General features: G+C 44.0%; 1 protein-coding gene across 1 annotated transcript in view; it reads right to left on the bottom strand.

The window, feature by feature from the left end:
- AFF2 (ALF transcription elongation factor 2) overlaps nt 1–20,241 on the bottom strand; it is a 340,186-nt gene that overhangs the window by 197,071 nt on the left and 122,874 nt on the right. The gene's annotated exons all lie outside the window — the stretch shown is intronic.

Here is a 20,241-nt window from a genome sequence, read left to right on the forward strand (position 1 = left end):
TCTGGGACACGGAGCCACCCTCCCCTGTCCCCCGAGCTTCACTTTGCTCATCCATCCAAAGAAGGAGCTCGCCTTCCTGATCTTTGAGGCCTCTTCCACCCACTGACATACTTTACCATGTTATTCATAATCACAGATTTGTAAAAGAGGACGCCTATACGAACCACTTCTGTGATTAACTGAAGTCCCCTTTTAACTCAGGAGTCCAATCAGACGCCTACAGAGGGAATCTCACAAAGTGAACGCCCTGAGCTTTTCTCCTCAGTGTGACACCTTCCTAATCAATCAAACTTCAAGCGGCTAGCAGAGCTGTACCGAGTACTGACGCCGCACCTGGCACATGCCCTTTCCTTCAGGAGCTCCAGAGTCAGTGAGAGCAAGAAACCAAATGCCAAAGTGAAACACCAGCTCTAAAGCTGTGCTTGATGAGGGACCTGAGGGTGGGACCACCAGCTGGAGGAAGGTCTACCAGGTGTGATGGCACCTGTGCAGGTACGGGCATCCCCCAAACCTTCCGAACTCTCTCCTTCACACCTTCACACCTTCTCCACGGAGGCAATCTGATCACCTCCACTTCCCTCCAGTTCCAGTAGGGAGACCATTTGGTCTCTTTCACTCACTGCCTTGGGAGGTAAAAGGCCAGTCCTGTAAAGAGAGTACTGCCACAGAGGCTGTAGGTTCCAGGCCTCTCGCAAGGGCAACTAAGTCCTAATCCCCTAGTTACTCTGATAGATTAAGGTATAAACACAACTGTATTTGAGGAAATGGGGCAGAGAATATGGTCCCAGTTTCCCTCGATCTTAAAAAAATACATGCTACAATCAATATTTATTGACTACCTTGACTACCTACTCCACGGAAAAGTCCCTGCTCCAAGCAGCATAAAATCCCTAGTGGGGAATTAGAGAGTCCACAATAACGCGGGGGCCATCCAGCCTGGGTTATAACCCAGTGTGGTTCCAGTGTACACATGTTATTCTGCTGTCATTACTGACAGTGTCCCTTTTCACCCTCAAAAATGTCCTGATTCGGACGACAAATTATACAGTCACCCTTCCAAGAACACGAATACTCTAATACTGAGTGGAAAGAACAGTAGAAGGAAAGGCTGACAAATTGCCTGGGCAAACATGGTAAAGAACCTTAAATACAGGCTCCTGATAGGGAACCACACGTGGTTTGGTCTAGCAGAGATCATTCATTCATTCATTCATTCATTCGACAAATATTCTTTGAGGGCCAGGGACTGTGCCACCAGGCTTGTGGTCGGCAAAGACACAACGGAAAGAAGCAGAAGGAGACACAGTTTCCTCCCTCATGGAGTTTGTAGACTCAGGAAGAAGGTGGGTGTGAAGAATCACGTAGGTAATGGACGACTGTTACCATGGTAAGTACTATAAAGCAGAACATCCCATGGACACCAGTCCTGCAAAATGAAAGGTTCCGTGTCCAAAAAAAAGTATGGGAAATGCTGCCATGCATCCCCCTCTTGGCAACCCATGATGCAACTTAGAGGCTCTGAGACACCTATGTAATTGGTTTAAAGCAGCATGTTCCCCAACTTTCTTGACTATTGATTGTTGGGTTTTTGGCTTTCATGTGTGGTTTTTTTTTCCAATTAACAATGATCGCCATTCCGTAGAATGGGTGTTTGCAGAATATACACTAGGAGAGGCTGGTCTAACATATTACAGGATTACAGAACTCAACAGATTATTCTTAACAGCAAATAAAATCTCATTCCAAGGACTTCCCTGGTGGCGCAGTGGTTAAGAATCCGCCTGCCAATGCAGGGGACACGGCTTCCAGCCCTGGTCCGGGAGGATCCCACGTGCCACGGAGCAACTCACCCCGCGAGCCCCAACGACTGAGCCCCTGTGCCACAACTACTGAAGCCTGCGTGCCTAGAGCCCGTGCTCTGCAACAAGAGAAGCCACCGCAATGAAGAGCAGCCCCCGCTCGCCGCAACTAGAGAAAGCCCGCGTGTGGCAACAAAGACCCAATGCAGCCAAAACTAACTAACTAAATAAATTTTTTAAAAAATCTCATTCCATTGCTCAAGGCTCTAGCAACCGTATTTTCCAAGACAGTTGTTGAACTTCTAACATATACCTTCCCCAAACACAAAGGTCAAAATGATTACAGCCAAGACTTAAATCTTCAGTGTGGTTGTCCCACTGTATCTGTTGGGCTGCCAACTCTCATGAAAAGGTCTTTGCTTTCCCTTTGCCACACAAACACACAAATGTTAATTTTGAAATAAAAGTGGGAAAAAAGTATCAGTCACATGCAGACACAGCGAGGACATTTGCCTACGAGTCTCAAGAGTTGGGTGGGAGGCTGATCCTACCCCTTGGGAACAGGACTTCACGACCTTACCCCTGTGAGTTCCAGTTTGCCCAACTATAAAATAAAATCGAGTAAAATAAAAGGACGATAAGAGTAATACCTGTTCCTTTCAAAGCTCACAAGGGTTTCTGCGAGCAGCAAATGAAATAAGGTCTGTGAACGCGCTTTGTAACCCGCAAAGCCCCTCATGGTGCGTTGGGTTTTTAGCCCCTGCCCTGCTGATCTCCTCACTGCTTTATTACGAAGCCCAGTCTTCTCGTCTGCACAAGGTAAGATCTGACTCACTCTTGCCAACGGCAAATACCATGTCTACACCTGGTATTATAAATATCCGTTTCCTTATGGGGAAATGCTGTCAAGATAGAAAGAGTTGTGGACTCTGGGGAAGAACTCTGCCGACACGGACAGTCAAATAAATATGCATCCATACCGAGCGTTCAGATTTTTTTTTCTTTTTTAGAAAATACTGGAATCCAGCATTGACATGGAGTCACCAGTCCCGCAAAGTCATCTAGCCCTGCTCTGCTGCTCTTTTCACCGCAAGACAACTCATTTGAGCCGCAAGTGTTTTCTTCCCCCCCTGCAAGTGCCTTTGAATTAGCCAGCGAGCATCTCCTCTGTGCCTAGAACAGTGCTGGGCGAGGGGGGGTCGGTGACACAAAGAGCCGTCAGACTTGGCCTCTTTCTCTCGGAGTTAAATGTCTAGATGGGACGGGAAAACAAACAATTGAGACCCACTGGGACATACATTGTAAGGTGGCGACGAGGGTAATAGGATCGCATTCGTTCGCCCGTCCGCCCATTCATCAGTTCTCCCACTTACTTCTTTAGACAACAAATCCTGGCTGAGCTCACGGTGTGCTCAGGACGGTGCCAAGGGGAGGGTTTAAAGACACCAAAGACAACATAATTTCTGCCTTCGAGACTCCACGCAAATTGGGGGAGACAAACATTTACAGGGGAAACAGACAATACGGAACAGGAGGTCTGACTTGGGTGTCAGGGGTACCTACCGGGTTCACGGACAGAGCCATGTCCGACAGGAGGTCCCAGCCGCCGAGGTCCCCATCGCAGTCCTCGCCCCATAAGGGGGGGAGAGGCCAAGGATTTGACATGGCCGAGCAGTGCCGGGGCCACCTGAGGCCACTTCAGGCTCAGAGCCCCCTGAGGAACGGCACCCAGGTCACTCACACTGCGCTCTGGACAGAAGCCGGGCTCAGGCTGGGGCTCAGCCCCCGCTGCCTGGTTGCTCTGTCTGTCTGTCTGTCAGTCTGTCTCTCACAGCCCCGTCCTCTCGCAGGAACTGTGGAGGAGTCACTCGGACAGGTGTGACAGGAGACAGGAGGAGAACTAGTGGTGACACTGGGATTAGAACTGCCGCCTGACGAGTTGCCAAGCTGCCGCTTAATTCCGGAGCCACCTTCGCCTCCCTTTCAATGCACTCTTGAGTATTCAGAGAGTCCACAAAGCGCAAGTTAGCCACTCAGAGCCGGCGATCTCGTGCATCCCCCTCTCCGCCCCCTCCTCCGGGAGCAGAAAGCGAGCTGCACGCCGCCCGGGGAGGCTGTGCTCTCACTCCTGGCCCCAGACTACCCTCTCGGGCTGGGCACGGACGGGGTCCTCTAAGGGCCAGGGAAGGCAGGCGCCCATCGGGCAGGTGCTGAGTTGACTGAGAGCCCTCCCAAGTGCCTACCCTCTCGGCGTGTGACAGTGCAGGCTGCCACCCCGTGTAGCCACACGGGGACCACGCGCAGATCATCTGCCTGGTGATAAAGACATATCTTAGGAAATAATCAGGGTACCTTTAAATCACCAAATATTCAATTAACTGCAGGAACAATAAATGAATTGCATAGGATGTTTTAGTCATTCTGGAATTAATCAGTTTGGAGCATACTTCTTGGCGATTAGGGTAATACAAGATATCAAAAATACCCTGATTGTGGCATTGAGAGACACTGATAGAAAACACGAAGATTCATGTAAAACATTAAAAGAATCACGATCATCACATGGTTAACCCAGCAGAGCGGGATGCGTGTCTCTGAGTACATTTTTATTAAGTGATTGCGAGGGAAAAGAGGTCATTTTTTTTTTTTTTTTCCTAAAATCACCCTTAAGTTTTCCCACAAAACCTGGCCATCTAAGTCCACTATTCTAGGCATGTTTCACCTTGACAAAGACTTCGCCCAGTAAAATTCACAAACTGCAAGTTTAATTGCCAGTGAACGCTTGGATTCTCCTAACAAGTGCAAGTGACACTGAGTGACACATCACTAACACCAAAATCCATGCTACCGGCCCAGTTAAACAAGATCCACGACGGACACCGCCGGCAGCTTCCAAACTAATTCCATTTGTATTTTCATTAACAAATTGCCCCATTCATCCCCACGACTGACTGACGACACAGAGATCCCCCGACACGGCATCACTAACAAAATGAAAACTCAGGTTATGATATTCTAGTAGCAAATGAGTCTTCCGGCTTTTTAAAATGTTTAATCCCCATCATCAGTCATTTGTCCAAACAAGGAGCAGCAGCCTCTGAAGTTCCCATTCGCACTCACTCTGAGATCCCTTTACTTCCCCTCCCCATCCAGGGAGTCCCCGTTTTCCAACTTGGAAAAGGACAAACACAGTTCAGGTTAAGATCTTTCTGTCCCTTGCTTCCTGCCTCACCTTAACCTGTCCCTATTCTACTTTGTATTCATGAGTCTACGGTTAAACGGGAACAGTTAACATAAACTGCAGACAGAAATCCTCAGGTGATATAACTTTAATCAAAACAAAGAACATTTCACAACAGTCACATGGTACAGCCAAACAGCTCATCTTCCCATTTCATTTTAATACAGCAAAAGTCCTGGGTGTCCAAGGAGTTGGTATTTAAAATATTGCTTCCGGCTAATTTTTAAGGGTGTCACATGGTCAAAATACCCCATGTAAAACAAGCTAATATTCACCATTCGCTCTAAGAAAAGAAGCAATAAAAAGTAGAGCATGATAGTCCCCGCTCGCTGCAACTAGAGAAAGCCTGTGCGCAGCAACGGAGACGCAACACAGCCAAAAATAAATAAATAAAATAAATAAATTTTTTAAAAGTAGAGCATGAAGATCAAAGGAATATACCACTTGCCATTTTAAGCTAAGTACAGAAAGTGACCCTGTGTCTAGAACCTTACGTGGAACTAAAACTAAAAAGGAAGACTCAGCGATCACATTTTATTTATTTGAGCAAATCAGTGAGATAATTTACTGTGCTTTCCGGGGGCATAAAGGGGTAGGGGAAAGAGCATGGGCTTTGAAGCTGGAGAGACTTGGATTTTAATCCCAGCTCTGATACTTAACTTGCTTTGTGAACTTGGGCAAGACACTTGAACTTCTCTGAGCCTCTATTTCTCTATCTATATAAGGGGAATAAAATTCCACTTCGAGGACTGTCGTGAGGTTGAGATGAAGTGAGTCATATAAAAGTACCTTAAGCCTGGCAGTGGGTGCATCTGAAGTCTCCATCAACACCTTTTATTCGAAGTTCCCTCTAAGGCTCTTGGAAAGTTGTCAGCACCCTGAACCTTGGAACCACTGAGTACATAGTTTAGTCGCCTTGGAAATTGGCCCCCATGACATCTTGTGAATGTCGCTAATTATGAAATCCTATTCAGCGGCCCAGTGCATAAGGAGTCTCAGGCTGCGGCTCCATCTGGTAGCTCTCACTGAAGGTGACAAAGGAGGCTGGAGATGGGACTTGAGGGGGTAAGACAACAGAGAGCGAAGGGGGGCTGAAGGGGAAGGGTGGGCGATGTGCTTCATTATGGGGACAGCTCTCCGCTGATTATATTAGGTACGGGCCCATCATCAGTGGAGAGGACCTAACGGCAGATGGAATTTGAAGCGAAGAGTACTTAATTCAGTGGGCTCTGAATAGCCATTAGCTCACTGTTCATTTATTTGGTCTAATAACTAGTTTCTATAGAAGAGTGAGCTATAAACGGGGGGGTGGGGTGGGGGGTGAAAGTCTTAAAGAAAAGTAAGGTACACATCTAGAAAGATTACCCTAAGAAACCAAGAGCCCTTCTGGAAGAGGCTGGCTGCCTGACCCACATTCCCCCAGGACGCCCTGCCTCTGGTCACCCGAGCTGTGCCTTCGCTGCCCGCCAGGCTCCCCAGGGACGGAGCCCCTCCTCCCACATTCTCCAGGCTTCTCGCCCAGATGCCTTAATCCCGCTGCTTTCACTCAAGCTGCATCCTCCTCCTTCTCTTTGCCGGCCTCCCAGACTCCGACCCAACAAGCTTGCCCCTTCCTGCCTGTGCTCTTCCCAGCCTTCTGTCTGCTCTCCGTGTCTGCCCTACAACCCAGAGACCTTCCAGCCACGGTCCCTGCCTTCTGAAATTCCTAGGCATGCGTACGACTCCTCAGCGCCCGCGGGATACCCACTTCTGTCCCATCCAAGTCCTAGCACGGAAACCAAGGACCATTTAAGATTAAAGCCTTCATTCCACGAAATCCCTACCTACTGCACTCCCATTAACATTAATGGCTATCTTGTGTGCGGGTCCATATGTAGTATCCACATCTCAACTTCAATTCTCTACCTCCTTCCTACACATGGACCATTTTCTCACTGATGCTAATTGTCAGATCCCGGGTACATTTCCTCTTCTTCTGCTGATGGTTTTTAAATGCATGGGAAACGCAAACTGATTTCTGTACTAACTAATACAAACGTGAGAAAAAGAGTTATTTCATGGAGAACTATATTCAATATCCTATGATAAACCATAATGGAAAAGAATATATATTAAGAAAGAATGTATTGATATGTATGACCGAATCACTTTGCTGTACAGCAGAAATTAACACAACATTGTAAATCAACTAGACTTCAATAGAAAAAAAACATGAGGAAGCAGGCAACTCATATACAACATGTAGCAGACACGTACTACAGACCTCAGCTATAAAACTAATTTCACACCTTAGTCATCCGAAGATGAAACTGCATCAAAAGACCATTTACAGTTTCTTTTGTGACGAGTCCACATTCCAGATAGCATGGCATATGATGTATCACACATCATGTATTCCAAAGCCACCCCTGAATCCTTAGGAGTGGCTAGGGGGACAGGAGGAAAATCAGGCAAGCATGATGTCCCAGAAAGCCAGAGAAGAAAGTGTTTCAAGGAGAAAGCAGCCATTCAGTAAGATAAGGATGCAGAATCGGCTGGGTTCGACCGATCCTAGGCCATCTGGGCCATCGGCCACCTTGGACAGAGCCGTTTCAGCGGCATGCTGTGGATGTGAACCTCACCTCACCGGAGTGTGCTGAGGGGAGAGTGGGAGGGGCGGATGCAGGAGGGAATAAACAATTCCCGCTGTGACAGGGAGCAGAGAGATGGGGTGACAGGATGTGGTGATGTGGTGTCGAGGTTTTTCTTTGTATTTTAAGAGGGATGGTACTAAGGCATATTTATATACCAATGGGTATAACTCAGTGGAGAGGGGAAGAAACATATCGCAAAAGAAGAAAATGGATGATTGTAAAAGCAAAGTCCTTGAGAAGGAGCGAACAGATTAGGACACAACTGGAGAGGCTGGCCTGAAAGAGGAGCGTGGACCCTTCTGGACAGTTCTTCCATTGTAACGGCAGGGAAGGCAGAGTGCCTTCGGTACATAAGCAATTGGGTTGGAGAAATTAAAGACGAGAAGATGAGGGGGTACTTGTCTGATTGTATCTATTTTTCTCTATGAAGTATGTGGCAAGGTCATCAGTGGAGAACGGGGCTGGTTATTGGAAACATGCGGAGAAAGGAAAGGTGGAAAAGGTTCTGTTGGAGAACAGGAAGAGGGGCAGGCTAGGAAAGTATAATAGAACTCTCTGGCAATACTGAAGAGCGAGAAAGAGGGAGCTATCGTGTGAAACACTGAAGGAGATGCTGTCTATGCCCACAGTACGGAGATAAAGGAAGGAGGAGGTAGGGGAAAGGAGACAATTGGAGGCCAAGTAGCCTCTGGCGATTTAGAAGGAGGTGGCACTCTGCTCCCCACTATTAGCTACTGCACTTTCCCACACTGATTTGCTAATTAACCACAGCTCACAGTTCTCCAACTGCTCTAGTCTATAAGGGACTTCATTCTGAACGGAACAAGCAGAGCGCCCAGGAGCACAAGCAATGATCTGCTGGGATCCCACAGTGGTGAATCTCACATGACCCACAAGCCCGGATGAAGTGGAGCGCGGGGCCTGAGGAACGCCTCTCTGGGGGCTAAATGAATTCAACTTTGTCCCTCGGGAAGTAGAGAACTCCATTAACCCATATCCTCATGAGAGAGATCATTCCTACAGAGCATTGGAAGAAGCTTCCAAATTGTTTAAAGAAGAGCTGTTTTTAATCACTTAACTATTTTGTCCTTAAGAAAACTTTTACACATTTACTATGTTAGCAGGAGACATTTTAAAGTACGATTATCTTCTATAATACGTCTTGGATTGACAACTTCTTCTAAGCATTTATGGTTTCTAGAGATACAAGACTTCCTCACCAGGGGGGAAAAATGAAGTGGGAGTTCAGATTTTTCTGGTAGCTTCTGAAGACACTACCACAGGCATATTATGGGGCCTTAAATTACATGCTGTAACCCCATTTAGAAAAGAACCTTTTAAATATGTATCTTTGGCTCCTATTTTCTGAAAATCTTTCAGAAAGGAAAGGTCTTCCCTTGACATTCGCAATCCCTCACCCTAAAGAAGCTCCTTCCGTCTCCTTCTAAATACATAGCTAATGATTTAAATGTCTGCTTTAAAGCGAGAAACCCGGATTTCAGTTTGATTTTGCTCTATAGCTACATTTTCCTTAAAGCAACGTCAGTGGAATAGACTTTACAAATTGTACCCATACGTGTCCTCAATAAAAAGGTGACAACAGAATACACTTGATAGAAAGTGTCTCCTCTTTCAGACTAACCTCTAACGAACTTGGCGCCTTCTTGACTCTCTAAATCCTGCACTTAGGATTGTCTTAATTGCCAGTGGTTGACACCGCGATGCCACAGAAAGAGACCTACAACTGCTCTTCTCTGACAGCGATGATCTGAAAGAACAAGCCCTGTGCACGGGAAGTGAATCCTCGCCAGCTCCCCTATTATTTATAACTCTAATTAAAACACTTTTATCTATTAATGCCAAGTGACACTACTAAATATATTCAGGGAAGTTCACATTTTTTCTAGGCTTCTGGAATCTCTCAGATCTGCACCCACTTACACGTGGTTTAACTGCTCACTAAAATGAAATGATAGCTAAGAATAACTCCCTTCCATTAGATTTATAAATCTCATTAATTAATTCTACACCTCCAATGGTGTAGAGACCAAACTCAACTGCAAGATCTAATTAAAGAGAAGTAAAAAAAAAAAAATGTTAAGAAACAACACTGAGATTGAAACACAGAAGTAACTGTTTAGCCTCAAATTAATGAGGCGCTATGCTAAGGAAGCATGTCCATTAATCCCTAATGAGGACTTTAAACACATTAAAACTTCCTAATACAAAATGTTTGCCTTCCTTTTATCCAATAACAAATAAGCCAATAATTTTCTGGCTCTAAATGACACTGTTAACTGTCACGGCATGTTTTATTTGACAAACCCTCCATTCAAATACTGTAAAACCAATTAATTTGCCTGCTGTGAAATGTGTTTCTTGGTAGCTTTTATGTGATTTTTTTTCTTCTCAAAGGAATGTAAATAGGAGGTCAATGTAGGTGCCTGGTATTGCTCAAAAAATATGCCACAGTAGCTATAGGTTGTCTCTCCTGTTTGCAATTCAAATGAGTTGAAAGACAACCTTCATTTTCAGGTCACAATCACAGACTGGTTTCCTGATAAGGAAACCGTGTCAGAGTAATAGTTTGATTACCATGAAGAGGATGCCACATTTGAGAATGGAGAGTTGGCAAAATTACCACTTTGTTCGATTGTAAATAATGCTTCACGACCCTGGCCCCTACCGACCTGGTATGGTTACCTATCTCCTGCTTCATCCAGCCCTCCCCCAAATGCACCTGCGTGTGTGCCCAGGAAATCACTCTCTAAAATTGGAGTTTATTCCTGATGCTTTTATTTGAAAACACCACAATTTGTTACACTTTTTTGTTGGCAGAAAAATCAACAGAACAAACACAAGAAGTTCCTGTTTCTTAAACTTCCCCTGGGCCTTACTTAGTATCTCCAGTTAGCTTGAGAGATGGCCCTAAGAGCCCTTCTGCCCAGCATTTATGGAACACTCTGAAACACTTGGCTCGTAGAAGGGCATGGCACTTTTCCAGAAAATCACTCTGCAAACACAGACCCTTGACACCGTGTCATAAAGAAAGGGTCTGTGACACTACGTGTGGGCCCGCTCTGTGGAGCATCTCGAGCCCACTGCCTCATACATTGAAGACCAGAGAGGGAATGACACATGGTGTCCCATGGTTTATGGAGTCAAACAGTTTACGCCAATTAACACGAACAGCATATGCCGGACACCAACGATCCTAGCTTGTCTCACATCCACGTGAAAACCAGGGACTGATTATTTCTTAGCTGTGAAAGTAAGCAAGATAAACAGACACCTGGCAGGTGCTTATAATTCCAGGTACAATGACAACACCTTACTGATACAAATAAAATACATCCAGTGAAATAACCACACTTACTCCTGACTGGGATCAATGTGTTGGGGTATTTCCAAACTTGGTGCTTGGAAAAGCTGTTCACGTTAAGAAACTTGTGCATTATGTACAGTGCACTAGGCATTATGGGAAATTCAGTAGATGATAAAGACTAAATGTCCACAAGGAACATCTACTTAAGAGTAGACAGGACCTATATACCAAAAATGAGTAATGACAGTACAAGTTGGCACATATTTTCTGATCCCTGAATCAGGCACATGGGCAGCAGGATTTTACTTTGGGGATGACATGACTTAGATGGCCAAATATGGGAATGTCCAGGCTATCTAACATGGGGAGAATGAAAGTGATTATTTCAAATCAGCACTCTCCTAGAAATCCCAGACTGTGTGGTGACGCTACTTTTAAGAGGCAGATGAATGGCTTTCACAATAACTGTAACAGGAAGTCACAGATGAAAGAAACTGTCCATGGCTCTGGGGTGATCATGCAAGGAAGTGGGACTTGACCTTGATTTTGAATAAGAGAAAAGATTCATATAGGTAGTGACTATGGCACTGTATGACTTTGGGCAAGCCACAGTCTCTCTAGCTGTAAAACCAACGGGTTGGCCAAGGATCTAGTCTCTAAAGCAACTCCAACCTGTTAAAATGAGTGTATCAATCTGTGGTCCAAAGCAAATTAATTTCAAAACTTGAACTTGTGTTCACCAGCTGATCTCTAATTAAAAGAAGTCTCCAATCGAAAATGAAAAGCTATAAATTTCACAGGGACAGAGCCTGCATGATCTACAGACGTAAAAATGTCAAGCCGTCCTGGCAAATATTTTCAAAATGGCAGCAGGTAACATGCTTTAGGACTTCAGTGGAAACATTAAAATGTGGACAGTTCCATTTTTCATATTAGGGAGACCACTATGACAATTAGATGTCATTCTCAAAAATAACATGTTGGCCACAAAGACAGAGTGCCTCAGTCATGTGAGGGCTTCTCGTTAAGTTGGAAGTTCTCGCTAAATGGTAGTGAAAATATAATCGGTACTTGGCTAAAGGTCCATACCCTTGAAGCCAAAGCATGTAGAAATGGCTCTGTTTGAAACGATTTTGAAAAATCCCATAAGAGCTCCTACATCTTCCGTTTTTAATCAAGATTTGGGAATGTACTGAGACCACCAGACATCAAGCGTGCTTGCGACCTTTTCAACTGTCAGACCAGATAGATTTTTATCTTATGTGAATCAACCGAAAGCCTCAAAGGTGCAGTGCCAGAGCGTGAATCCATTTCACTAGACAGTCATTGAAAGTATAATTCAAAGTGCAACTTATTTTCACATTTTCTACCACAATACTTTTGGCAGCCCAGGGCAGAAAGTCAAAACCTGGTTTCCAATGGAGACCGCTTCCAGTGGTTTCTAAATGTTGGCAGCAAGAATTCCTTCTTGTCAAAGAGATCAGCAGTCACTGGCTTTCATTAATTTATTTTCAATGACTGCTGCTTGCTCTCAGGAAGCCTTTCTTTACCTAAGGATGTTGACCTGCTGTTGGACCCCATCAGAAACAGACACGGAGAGACACTGATATATTAGGAGATTGGGAGATTCCCTCCAGTGGCCTTCATAGACTCCACAACTTCCATTTATTCTCACGGAGGCCATGAGCACAAAAAACAAGATTTGTGGCGAAGACATAGCTGGAATCTATAAAAGCTCCCAACACAAGATGAATAAACCCAGCGATATATATTACACTGTAAAGTGTTATCTGAAGATCTTTAGAATCAGTTTGAAGGTCTTTCTTCATTCAAATGAATTATCATAAAGAAGAGGGACTTTTTAAATCTAAAATGATATACCAATTTAGATGATGTGATTACAAATACTTAGTGTGCCTTTAGTTGGGTACCCAAAAGGCTCTGGGCTGAGGGCTGGCTGTAAATAAGCATTTATTATGATCACACTGATCTTGAAATTATCTAGCTGAGCACTTAGGTATACTTATAAAATGCATTTCATTAATTTCTAAATGTTTTGTCTTTGTTTTACAATATGCGCTCAAAAGGGAAGCACGACACCGTATCAGGGTGCTATAAGGCTTTTAGGCAGCATCTAACATCTATTTTGTCGAGATAAGCTTTGCAATTAGCGTTTTCAAGAGTCTCAGTTTCTCATCTCTATAAATGATAATCTAACCCCCAGTGAGATCTCCTTTATCCTTAATGTGAAGATATTAACCCCTTAATTCAAAACTCTAAGAACAGCACCCTGGTGGCATATGAAAACAAAAGGGAATGAGGCCATTTATATGAGGGCAATATTAAGAATATGGTCTACTGTTATTGCTACTAAGACCAAGGCTCAGATACATAAATCCTCGGAAGTTTCGTCCTTGCTGGGCTACAAAGTCCTTTCACATCCTCTCTGCTCCCCACCTGCCACCCTGTATCATTTGTTCCTCATGACAGCCCTGTAAAGTAGGCAAAGAAGATACAATAAGCTTCATTATAAAGATGAAAAAAAATCTGGGCCTTCAAAAGGTTACATGACTTGTCTGAGGTTTTATGGCCACTTAGCGGCGAAGACGAGCCCCCCTAGGTTTTCAGCTACCCAATCCAGTGTGTCTTTCGCTATTTCATGCTCCTGGTCTATACACATGGACTTAGACTGCCCACTAAAGCCGGAGGAATTCAGAAGCCAAGTTCATGAACTCCAATGAAGGTTCCCCCCTAACATGAGAGGATACTTATCTCTGTTATAGGGCAAATAATGTTATCCCCAATTCCAAACTGACTACCAACCGACAAGGCCAAAAAACCCTGATGGCCTACAATGAGACCTACAATGAGTCTGGGCATTGAAGAGCACCTGCTATGTCACTGGTAGACCAGGCCCTTCCTCCAGCCAGGCCTCCACAGATGCTAAGCAGTGAGAACTCAGGTTCAACACCGAGGTCAGCACCTTGCTACTCAGATACTTGACTGCCCTTTAGCTTTAGTTCTTGGTTATTTTAAAGCCAACTGAAAGAAGTTCCTACAGGTTCATTGGCTGTCCAAATATGCCGTGAAAACCGGCCTCCCACGAACACCTGAAGTCAGTGTTGACTTGAGGAGTCGTGAATCGGTGGGGAAATGAGCTTACCAGCGCCAGCCTCTCCAGTTGTGTCCTAATCTGTTCGCTCCTTCTCAAGGACTTTGCTTTCACAATCATCCATGTTTTTCTTTTGCGATACGTTTTTTTTTCCCCTCCCCACTGAGTTATACCCATTGGTATATGAATATGCCTTAGTACCATCCCTCTTAAAATACAAAGAAAAACCTTGACACCACATCACCACATCCTATCACCCCATCTCTCTGCTCCCTGTCACAGCGGGAATTGTTTATTCCCTCCTGCATCCGCCCCTCCCACTCTCACCTCAGCACACTCCGGTGAGGTGAGGTTCACATCCACAGCATGCCGCTGAAACGGCTCTGTCCAAGGTGGCCGATGGCCCAGATGGCCTAGGATCGGCCGAACCCAGCCGATTCTGCATCCTTATCTTACTGAATGGCTGCTTTCTCCTTGAAGCCCAACATACCCTCCCCCTTTTATTGTTCCATTCAAGGAACGAGGAAACAGCCAAATCGAGCTGGCAAGGGCAACCCTTCCATCCTGAGAAATCTGGTTACTGAGAGTAAGATGGGCACTCTGAAAAAGGACTGCCCCTGACAGCCATTACAGGTAGATAGAAGCCTTTGGCCCAGAGCATTAAAGCTCTGACCACGATCTATTAAAATTGCTGAAGGGCAGAGAGGAGAGGGACCAGGTAAGAAATGAAATAACTCTATGATAAATGTGTCATCTGTCCCATGCAAAGCTAATGCTACTGGTTCCTTCTCAGTGGAACACTTTTCAGTTGCTTGTCCAGTAATGGATACATTCATCTCCTGATAGACTGTTGACAGAGAAAGGGCCCTAGAGGCTATATACTCCAACCTCTAACGTGCAGCCCATTTTAAAGGATGAGGACAAAAGAAGTGCAGAGAGGTGAAATGATTTGCCCAAGGTCACACAGCCATGTGAATGGAGGGCCTGAGACGAAACTCTGGTCCATCGGGCTGAAAAAGCCAAGTTTTTGTAGTCTTGGCTTTACCACTGCTTACATAGCTCCTATGACAGGGGGCTCATTATTTCCCGATTCCATTTCATTTAAATCAATTTATTTCAATTTAATGAAGCAACTCAAGAAACTCTGAGTTCCTTCTACTGGAAGATCAAATAGATCTATCCACACGGTACCCTCTGTATTCTGTTGGGCAGTGAGGACAGGGGAATTGTGCCTTACCTTACCTCTGAAAGCGGTATCTAAGTGGAGCAGCTCTTCAGAAAAGTTTAAATAGTGTGAAGACATGGTGATTATTAAGACTGTGATGAAAATATTATATGTCCAAGAAAGCAGTGGGCAACAGGAAGAGAAGACACAGCCTCCCCTACCATCACCACCAAAGGCTGGATCATCAGAAAGTCAGAATCCAGCTTTGCCTCGAGCCAGTTATGGTAGGCAATAGACTGGATGGAGCTCCTACTTAGATTCTTTGGCTGTAGAGCACGGTGAGGTTCCCTGGGGTTATGGGTCATGGTCATTGCCTTGGCTTCCATAGCACCATGTTCAGTCTAAACGACTGAGCCAATCAAAGCAAGGACACAAGGAAATACAAAGCTAGCAAATTGGAAGCATTGAGAAGACAAGGTTGGATGAATAAACCCGTTTTGTAAATTATGATTTAAGTGCAGAAAATAACAGTAATTTGTTAATTTCTGGAGCGACATGCATTGGAGCAGCTGCAAGTGCCCCCACTACCGTAAATGATCCATCCCTGACTCCTCTCTAAGGATGTTTATTTCAAAAGTGAAATTTGGCACATTGAGTGGTATTTCTGGAAGGTTAGTCAGTCTCTTGTCTCCTTCCTTCCTTTCCCTTGTCTACCCAATTTCACTAATGCAGTCCTGACACCCAGCCCTTAAATGGAAGAGCCACCCCAAAGGGGAAATGATCGGTTTTAATGGGGCTCCCTAATTATGCATTGTGGTATATGCCATCATCCAAACCCTGACCTAATAGCAACCTCCAGGCCTAGTCCATCTAGACTCTAGAATGAACACTTGGTGGCAGCTGCCCCCGAGGCACGCTGACTACCTACCACCTGCAGACCACTGGCGTTTTACATAATTATTTTCACAAGGCTTACTATACTAAGTTCAAGGTAAGGTGCAAAAATGAAAACTATGTGTCAACAAAGCCTTTTGTTGTTATAGCTTTAGTGTTAAAAATGGTCATATAAGTGGCTATTTTTCACAGAAATGTTAGTTGAGCACTTAACAATGGGCCACTTAATCTCCATGACAACACTATGATGTAGGAATTATTATCCCCATTTTATAAATGATGAAAGTGAGGTTCAGAGAGGTTAAGCAATTTGCCAAAGGTCACACAGTTCAGACGTGATAAAGCCAAGGTAGAAAACCCTGTCTCTCTGATTTCAGACCATTGTATAAGAAGATTGACTCCCAATTGTATTATCAAAAAGTAAGGGATGTAGTACCCCCTATTAAAAATATGTGTTATGCTGTATTATTTTCACTTTGCAAAAGTCTTTTGTTGTGCCAATGTAACATAATGCAGTGAACATGAAAATGCAAGTTGGAATTCAGTGAGCCTAACTTTCCCATTGTTCTGATGAGCATAAGGTTATATATACCCGACTCTGTAGGATAAACAAGCTATCGTGATTATTTCTTTAACTCACAACTGCTATGGCCAATACAATCACTCCAAATTAATCTATACAAAGTACAATGTGTAGCTCAATGAGCTATTTCATAAGCTCTCAAAGAGAAACTGATTAAAATGGCCATGAGAGAATTTGGTGCCATTTTTCTTTCTATATAACAAATTAAATCAAACCAGAAGGTAAGATTCTGCTGAGACTGTTGAATAAAGACAAGTAATTCAGGAGGGAAAGTTTAAAAAAAGATTTAATTGACTTGCTGTGGGTTTCTTTCTGTATTTGAAACTTCGGTGTTTGTAAATGTGAAATATGTATGTAACAGTGTATCTAGAATAAATATACATCAGCCCACAAATGACATCTAATTTTTCAAAGCCTGCCTGTCTCACACGTTCCCTCTAATGGGTTCACTACTAGTCTGTTTAATCTATTTGGCTCTAATCAGAGAAAACCTACTCTTTTCAGTATTATCATCACTCATAGCTTTCAAAGTGAAGAGATCTTGTAGTCCAATCATGTTTGAGGTGCTTCTTTGACCCTGATCGTGGCCAAGCTGACCCTCTGACAACCAGTTCCACTCTTTGGTCAATTCAAAATACCAATAGGCTTGTACTTCCATCTCTGTTTCCGGAGCTCTAGGTTGGACAATAAATATGTCTCATAATGGTCCTGCCTAATTCTATCCATAAGAGGGGATTTTTTTTAATGTATGGTTTACCGTGGGAAGAGAGGGGTGGCCAATGGGAAAGAACCCTGCAGCTGAGGTCAGAGGGTCCTGGTCCTATTTTTCTCTCTAGATCTCTCTCAAGTTCTCCACCTATGAAATGAACAGACTGGAATAGCAGGTATCTCCAATTTTGCAGAGCTTCCCAAAGTAAGATTGCTGATCAAACAGATTGATGATACTGATAATCAGTAAGACTGCAAGTCATTTCATAACAATCTACAAGTAATGATTCCTTTCAGGAGGGTATGTTATGCTGTCATCCAGAACAGTCCATAAAGGCTGGACTATTAGGCCTTCATTTTGTCAAGGCAACTTTTGAGAGCCTCAAGACACATCATTTGAACCATCCCTCACTGTTTTTATTCTGGTAGTTGGGGGCCATTTTTCACACATCTGGCTGTGTGTCTTGGGTGAATCGCCTCTGTTCTCTGGGCCAAAGCCTCCTCACTATGAAATAAAGGGGTCTGATTCTCTCTGTGGTCTATTCTGGCTCCTATATTATATAGGAGCCTATATAACTATGATTCTTAAGGACTCATGAAGTTTTATGGTGAAATCGTCACCTTTGGCAATAACCAGTATTTCTGTCCTAATTCAGGGGGCACAGATCCTGTTAGAATGGCGGTATGATCAGCCAGTGGGAAAACAAATGGAGCCATAGAAAACTTAAACCCACCATCCCTTTACTGCATCGAGTTCCTACTCCTTTTCTGGGGTCTAGATAAGGACTGCAGGAGTAGATTCGTAATTGTCTGAGATAAGGCACGTGTACGTATTTTATGAAATTGACATACCGCATCCCTGTAGAGGCAACATGTTCTTAGGATACACTTCAAAGCAATGTAAAAGCAAATAACAATCATTTCAAGAGAAGACAGAAAATCGTATTTTTCAGTAGTTCTGGTGGGAAATATACCATCACAGCTCCTAAATTCATCAAGAAATTAATGCCTTCCAGGAGTGTCATTTCCCTCTCTAGAACGTATTCAAGTGGGTGTCACTGAGCTCAGCCTCTTTTGTAAATATGCAGGAAGTTGTATACATGGGCACAATAATCTGGGCAAACACACACATGCCACACAGGCAAGGCTGGCAATGCTCATAAATTGTTTTAATACGTTGAAAAAAAAAAAAACAGAATAAACATTGCAGCTTAAAACCTGAAATAGATGTAAATCTGTTTTAAAAAACCAACTGAGTAATAGGTGAGTTGTTTACTCTGAGAGGCCCTCCAGGGCTGTGCCGTCACATCCCCAGCCCCCAGACTGCAGGAGCTGATGGGGGACACAGAACAGAGCAGCCGCTGAAACAAAGAGGGCCTCATTACCATGCCAAGCACAACAGCCTTCAGATGTGATGAGAAACGTGACTGAATGACAAACTGGGCCTGGGGAAATTTCAAAATATGACCACCCAAGCATACAGAAGAGGCGGGTGAGGACAGGGGCAGGACAGTGGCAAGGTGAGCCGACTCCGTACAAAGAATGACAGTTTAGGCCCCAAATAGAAATAGCGATGGCCCCTGGGACCTGCAATCACGCAGATTTTATATGAACAGGGATCCACACAGACACAGTTCTTGAGATGTGGCTTTGTGGAATTACTGAAAACAGAAAACCTAATGGGAGGACAGTGTTCATGCTTCATTTTTATTGCATTAGGCCGTTTAAGTATGCATTTTCACACACCATTCAATACTGCTTTCGAGTGAGAATAAAAGCGATTGCCACCTGTGGATAATTCTGACAAAAGAGAAACAATCGCTGAAGTCTCCCTCCCACCCCGCCCCTCCCAAAATGATTTTTCTGTTATGTCTAAGCCAGTTAGAATGTGCTACCAGAGGTACCGGAGCTGTGCTTAGTAGGGAGAGATAGATCCACTTCTAGATAACACAGATGATGATTTAGCCATCCACTAAGAAGGCTCACATTGGGACCGGGAAGCTGAAAATGAACAAAGTCCCCTTAACTGAAATGTGGACTTTCTTCTTCCACCAAATGTGCTACTATACCTTTAAAGGTGTCCGCTCCAGCTGCAGCAGGACAAGATAACTGAGAAAGAGAGTTTGCAAATTCCTCTGCTCAGATCAATAAGACTCCCCGGCTCTGGAGTCTCTTTATTGATGACAACCTTTTTCATTGTAGTGATTAGAGGCTCAGCAGCTTTTAATCACCTTCAACATGACAACTACACGTAGCTATATCTCTGTGATTTACAGCAATTGACAAAGTGTTAAAATCAGTGATTATGAGGTTGGCTTTTTGGTGTTAGTGATTTTCTGATCTATTTCAACCAAACAGCAAATAATACACATTAAGCCACTGTTGCCATGTTGAGACAATGCTAATGAATTGAGACTATAAATGAAGAACAATGTCAAGTGTGAACTTTCAGTTTTCCTAGTCTCAAAACAAGTGCCTATTTTCTGCTTCATAACTATTGGATGTTGTGGCCAATCTATGCTACATTATTGTTATTGGAAGTTCTTTTGGTTACGAAATGACACAAATTTACGAAACGTGGTAGACATATTTCAGTTTGCAGTGATAATGGAACTGGCTTTGCCTGTCTATAAATTAAATATCACATCTCAAGGAGGCCACAGTGTTGACTGCTGTTCAAAAAATCATTCAGAGAGCTGATTAACCTTTCACACCATTCTAAACCACTGCCCAGATTCCTTGCCGTTACACAAGTACTGGGCACAAAACCAAGAAATGTGA

Source organism: Delphinapterus leucas, chromosome X (assembly GCF_059928025.1).
Source record: "Delphinapterus leucas isolate spDelLeu-1000000601 "Yukka" chromosome X, BTC_Dleu_Yukka2, whole genome shotgun sequence".
NCBI lineage: Eukaryota > Metazoa > Chordata > Mammalia > Artiodactyla > Monodontidae > Delphinapterus > Delphinapterus leucas.